Consider the following 7,047-nt stretch of genomic DNA (forward strand, 5'->3'; position numbering starts at 1 on the left):
TCTCCATCGGATTAAGACTTTCTCAAATGTTCAAAAAAAAAAATTCATAAACTTCTCATTGTATCCTATTTGCACTACTACAATCTATGTCTGACTTTATGAATTGTGAGCTGGAAGAACAGTTTAGAACCATGGACATATCTGGAGGAGCTCCATATATACTCTTCCAAGAATATGGTATCCGCCATTTCCCACCTTCTCCCCTACAGAAATTAGAAGAAAATTCACAGTGAGTTTCATTGGGGATGTTATTACACTTGGAAAGAAGATAAATCATTGTTTACCGTTGGAACTTGTCAGGACTTAAACCCGTAAGCTTAGATGCAGCCTCTGCTAGAAATAACGCATATATCAGAATTATTTTGTCTCCTTCAGAACAGTAAACATAGCAGGCATGTCAACTTCTGCCTCGTGCCTAAATCATCACCGTAAACCACGCAGACCATGTAGGTGTTCCGTCGGAGTGTGGACAAAATATCCATCATAAGGCATTGATTTACCTTAAAATCTGAGAAAATAGCTGCAAATGTCAAGCTTGGGTAGTAGTCTATGTCTTTTAGCTCTTCTTCTGAAGGGAACACAGCTCTTCTTTACTGTTCTCCTCAAGACCAACATCTTAACTTGTAACCACTTTGCTCTTTGTAATGAAAAAGTACAAGTTAAGATAAGTTATCTATCAATTCCGTGATTCACTGATCTTTGATGTTGTTGCACAAGTCCATATCTAGTTTTACGTCGAACGGTCGAAGGCCTCTGAATATTCACTGAAAAAAGAAAAAAGAAAAAAGAAGCGTTTTAGTTACCTTGACACATCCGTGTTATGCTGTCTTGTTTGCTATTTAAGCGTTATAGATCGGATTGCAACTTTCTCAAAGGCAGCTTCTCACTTCTCAGAATTTGTCTGTTTCAGTTTCAGTTTCAGTAAGTTTGCACACTTCTTCTTTGGCTAGCGTGAAGAGCACGCCAGTGACGGGTTGGGCTGATAAATTTATCAAAACTGAAAATAATACATTATGGGCCAAGGGTATTCCATTAAGTGAAAAGGCTCAAATATCTACAAAAATGTACAATATGCATGTCAAATCTACGTTTTTCCAAAAAAAGAGCATGTCAATATACGTAGAACGTTACCTAATTATTGTGGTTGTTGTCTTCTTTACTTTCCGCTACTAGTGGTCATTGTATCTTTTGTCAGAAAAGAAAAAAAAATAGTATAAAATTTTACCAAAAAGATACATTGTGGTTATAAATGTTTATCACTTCTTTAAATCATGTAACATATTAGAGTTAGACCACATGTTAAGAAAAAAAATTGGACTATATTTTCTAAAAAAAGAATTGTGTGTTATTTAGATGGTCAAGTACAAACCAAAAAAATATTTCTCACATCTCCGATTCCAGTTCATCTGTATGCTTATTTTTCTTTCCTAATTTAATTGTAAGGGTCACATCTTTTTAAAATGATTTAAGTCTCATAAATGAATGGACTGGCAACATTTGGAATTGCTACATATCAGCTTTTTATAATGTTCGATGTAAGTGATGTTAGGACCAGACACCAAATTTCATGATTAAAAATAGTATACTTAACATGGTAATAGTATGTATTATGGAACAAACATAAATGTTTTGAACTTATGATTGAAAAACTACCTAACTATGGTACGTAATATGCTATTCAATTGTCGTACTTATAATTTTGGTCATAGCGTTGAACCTTGAATATTCGATTTATTTCATGTAGCTAGAAAATTCGTGGCGTATTGATGTCGTAATAATACGTCCTGAAGATGGATATTATCCTTTTCAGGTTTAAGAATACGTCACGTACGTGAATGTGAAAGGCTTTGGGATACGATAAAATCCTCCTCTGACAAACCTCTTTGTCTTTAGATTCAGAGACGTCACTTGTTCTCTGTATTTCGAGTCCATGACCAATTGACCAATGGACAACTACTACCATTTTTCTAATATTAACAAATGGATAAATGTAAGCGATTGATATTAGTTTTCATGATATTATGATACCCAAAATGTCAAAACTGTGCTAGCTGTCAAAAATCTTTTTCAATTTAATTAGGGGTTGACACTAAAGTATCGGTTCATCTGAATGTCACTTTTTCCATTTATTTTAGCCATTGCTTAGCATGGATTATCGAGATTCAATGTAGATTCTAAATACAGAAATTTAAATTATTTATCTATAGTTTTAAAATATATATACTCAATCAAGATTTCATAGTTTAACGTTATAGATGTTCGCAAACAAATAAGGCACATCTGTTTGAGATTTGATCTCTATAACTTTAGTTTCAACTCTCAACTTTATAAATTTAACTAATATACGAACTTATATGTTATAGATGATTCTCATACTCCCATCCAAAAATGTACTTTAACGTAATGAAAGTCAATCAACACGAATAGGCCATGAATAAAATGAAGAGACAATATAGTCATTGATTTCGGTTGGCCTTCAGTAATTTTAAGGATATAAAAGACTGTTTTGCAAGTTGCAACTAGTTCTGCAGCTTGCTTTTTGGTTTATTTTATTTTTGCCATTTGCAACTTGTTTAACAAAGAAAAAATCGTACAAGTAGACAGATAGTTCGTAACAAAAAAAGACGAAAAGTTCTATCGTCATTTCATGCCTTCATGGGGAGTAAGAAAAGTCAAACATCTGAAGATGACATTTTCTCAAATGTAAAACTAAATCAAAACATATAAACGAAGTAATAAAAATCAATATCGGTTGGAGAATAGTGTTACCGTTACGTGATGCTATGCAACATTGCAACGTGTGAAGATAATTAGCCGCCAACACAACCACCCCTTTATATAGATCTATTTCTATGAAATTATCCAACCAACTTCGTAGAAAAACCCGACTCTTTGTACGGACGCATCTCATGTACAATCATTTTCACATTGCTCAACCAAACATGTTATATGTAATATGCATATTTCGTCTTCCTACATATTTTGGTGTTGCTGTTGTTTATGAGCTTCATACGTTTTCCTTTAATACACGTTTTAGTTTCATAATAACGAGTGGTTGTCTAAAAGTTTGAAGAATTCATATTAGAGTTTGAAATCCTCCCATTGTACAAACATAATTTAAAAAATAATTTTCCAAAGTTAATGTATTTTAAAAAATTGTTGGTATATTCATTTCTAAAGTTAAGAGTATGGTTCATTTATAATTTATACAGTAAACAATGACGATCAACAATTTTTTATAGTTCATAATCAGTCTCATTATTGTGTGCACCGTGCACATTGCTTTGAGACCGTCCACTGATAAAAGACAAAACCTTTCCTGATATTGATTAGCTAGTCTTACATTTTCATTTTCTTAATACGATCTCATGTGAAAACTGACGCTCCGGTAATGTGCCGGTCACGTTTCCAGTCTGAAAGTCACGTGTCAGTAACCCACGTCGTCCGCTTACCAACTTTGTTTGTCTCCTTGGGTTTCTCTATATATGCCAATCCAATTTCCTCTTCACACTCCTTTATTCAAAATCTCACAAAACCAACAAGTCTTTCCTAGAGAAAAAAAAAAAATTCCACACTCCCTTTTTTCCGTGGAAAATTTACTACACAACAACCAAATTAAAACTCAATAATCCTCGAGAAAGAAAATAAACCCCATAAACTATTCAATATGGTTATAGATTCAAAAACCAGTGGTAGTCATCACCGAAACTCACTTTCGCCGCTTTCTTAAACACCGATCTCTCTGCCGACGAAGAAGAACAGAGCCATGGTGCTGCTGATGTCATCAATCCCAGTAGTAACAGGAACAAAAACAACCAACAACGTCAAAGCAATGCTTCGACCACGACCGGTGACTCGTCTCCTAATCAGGTTTTGTCTCCATGGAACCAGACTTACTCTCCGTACTACACCGACACGCCAACAACGCCTACTATGTCTCCCTCTCCGTGGAACCAGACTTACTCACCTTACTACAAGTCTCCCTGGATCTACCAGACCCGAAACATCGATGATGATTTCGACAACGGTTTGATCGGTACGATCGTGAGACAAGAAGGTCACGTCTACTCGTTGGCAGCTTCCGAGATCTTCTATTCACTGGATCCGATTCCAAGAACATTCGGGTCTGGAAAGATCTCAAGGATTTCGCCGGGTTTAAATCAACAAGCGGTTTGGTTAAAGCGATTGTGATAACCGGAGATAACCGGATCTTCACCGGTCACCAAGACGGTAAAATCCGGGTTTGGAGAGGGTCCAAGACACGAACCGGTGGTTACTCACGAATCGGAAGCTTACCGACTCTTAAAGAGTTTTTAACGAAGTCGGTGAACCCGAAGAACTACGTGGAGGTCGTCGCCGGAAAACGTTCTCAAGATCCGACACTACGACGCCGTTTCGTCTCTGAGCTTGAACGAAGAGCTCGGTTTACTCTACTCCGGTTCGTGGGACAAGACTCTCAAAGTCTGGAGACTCTCCGACTCCAAATGCCTCGAATCGATTCAAGCTCACGACGACGCGATCAACACCGTCGCCGCCGGGTTCGACGACTTGCTCTTCACCGGATCCGCCGACGGGACTTTGAAAGTGTGGAGACGCGAGCTTCGAGGAGAGGGACGAAGCATTTTCTGGTTAACGTGTTGATGAAGGAAGAGAGCGCCTTTGACGGCGTTGGCGGTTAATTTAACGGCGTCAGTTGTTTACTGCGGATCTTCTGACGGCACCGTTAATTTCTGGGAAGGGAAGAAGTATCTATCTCACGGCGGGCACCCGCGGCCATCGTATGGCGGTGCTCTGTCTCGCGGTTGCCGGGAGTTTGGTGCTGAACGGCGGAGGGATAAGAACATTTGCGTGTGGAGGAGGAACGGTGATGGGATGCACACGTGTCTCTCGGTGTTGATGGACCACGTGGGACCTGTGAAGTGTTTGACGGCGGTGGAAGAGAGGAGAGGAATACGGCGAAGGAGATGATAGTGTACAGTGGAAGTTTGGATAAATCGGTGAAGGTTTGGCGCGTGAAGGAGACGGCGTCTTCGGTGTGATTGGCTTGAGATGGGTTGAGGAGGATGAGAGATTACGCGCCGTATTAGCGCGTGGAGATGCGGACTATGTGATCCGCCGGACATGTAACTGCTGTCTTAATGGTCAAGGCAACTAAGCAGATCATACTACCAATAGCAAACTGCCACATCATGAAGTATCTAAAAGGTTTAGAAAGTTCCTAACTTCCTATAGTTTATTTGAGCTTCGTTGTAACTGCACATATTTGAATTACGTAAAGAAAAGGGGAAAACAAACTTTATGTTATTTTATTCATTGTATTGAGATCATTTTGTTTATGTATTAGTATTATACGATTCGTACAAAACTGATTATTTAAAAACTAATGTTTCCGTTGACAAAAAAAAAAACTAATGTTTCCAGTGGATAAAAAACGGAATTTTAGATTTTCACTTCTAAAACGTACGTTAAGTTGATTTGTTAGCTTCTCTTTGTTGAATATGTTGTAGCCATTGACAAATGAAATGTAAAAATTTATTGGTGTCTTCATGAATTTATGTATTAAAGTCTCACTATTGTAGGGTGTAAATCATACCATTTCTCACAAATTTACAGTTTTTCAAATAATACAGATCTAACACATATATTAAAGTTAGTCCAATAATCTAATTATTCAGAGGCGCTAAAGCCACTTTCCATCTTCTTCCTGCTTATGCTGCTTTTCACTGCCCTTGTGTTCTCCCCCTCGCATTCTTCTTCTTTGCAGGCCACATTGATTGGATTCAACCAAATCTTAAAGAAGCTTTAAGCTTTCAAAGGTACCATGTTGGAATAGACGAGAAGACCAGCCAAACCTAACAACTAGATTCTCAACATTTCACAGTCGGATTTTATGTGCTGTAGATCATATATATATTGTTATATTTTCACAAAAAGATATATTCGATAAGTGAGAAACTCCGTTCAAATGAATAACTAAAATCGGAACACCTAATGATGAATGACTAGATGTATTTAAAGAGTTTAGATTTGTCTAATTTTTTTTGGTATATGGTAGCTTTTACTTCATCCCAAATGACCTAAACATTTAATCTCTATGATTACTTTGTTTGACAATATTTTAGAATATAGCTGTCAGATTTTATAATTCAACTATCCATTCTATGAGTTCGGGTCAAATGTTTTATTTTTGAATCCATTCCTCTCACATGGATCAAAATTTATTTATTGCCAATTGTAAAATTTTATAATTCACAATCCGTATCATGAATTCAAGTCATTTGTTCTATTTTTAGTCCTTTCATTCACATGGATGCAAATTTATTTTGCCAATTGTTACAAAATAAAAATTTATCTACAAAAGATAAGAAAAGAACAAGCGTAAGCTAAGAATAAGAATACTTATGTGCATACAAAAACACATCTAACAATGCATTGCATTTAATAAGTTTTTTCGAAATACAAACTTTTTTAACAATTTTTTTTGTTTTGAACACACTTCGAAATACAAACTAATTCCCAAAATAGGTGGATATCACCATAAGTTAGTTTATTTTAGACATCAAACAGTAATGCAAAATAAAAGTTACTGAAATCATATAGGAAGAAATCTAATCAGGGCCCTCAGCCCCAAGAGAAGCCAATAAGCCAGTTGATTAAAATAATGCAGTTTTGCTTGCATTAATCCCTTTTCCAGAAAATCATGAGACTACTTTTACTATAAGCTAATGAATCACCTCTTAGCAAAAAAAAAAAAGCTAATGAATCACCATTACTTATAGTTATACATAATCAAGTGCCAAACCTAAAAGCATAACCAATACTCTTTGTAATTGAAAAAACAACAAAGCCTCAGGACACATCAAACCAAAACCAAAAATAACTATCGCATAGATGGACATTATACGACTCATATATTCTTTGAGTTATTTTGAAATTGATCTGATAAATATCACAACTGAAATTTAGATTTTAAATATGTTGGTTACATGGTAGGTGGATTTGTTAGTTCAATTAGTTGAAAAAGAGTGTGTCACTGGAAACTAAATG

At 36.2% G+C, this 7,047-nt stretch overlaps 1 pseudogene; it reads left to right on the plus strand.

The window, feature by feature from the left end:
- The first annotated feature begins 3,667 nt into the window (after window positions 1-3,667).
- Window positions 3,668-5,039, plus strand: LOC130496173 (protein JINGUBANG-like; annotated as a pseudogene).
- The last annotated feature ends 2,008 nt before the right edge of the window (window positions 5,040-7,047 follow it).

Source organism: Raphanus sativus, chromosome 6, assembly GCF_000801105.2.
Source record: "Raphanus sativus cultivar WK10039 chromosome 6, ASM80110v3, whole genome shotgun sequence".
NCBI classification, from domain to species: Eukaryota; Viridiplantae; Streptophyta; class Magnoliopsida; order Brassicales; family Brassicaceae; genus Raphanus; species Raphanus sativus.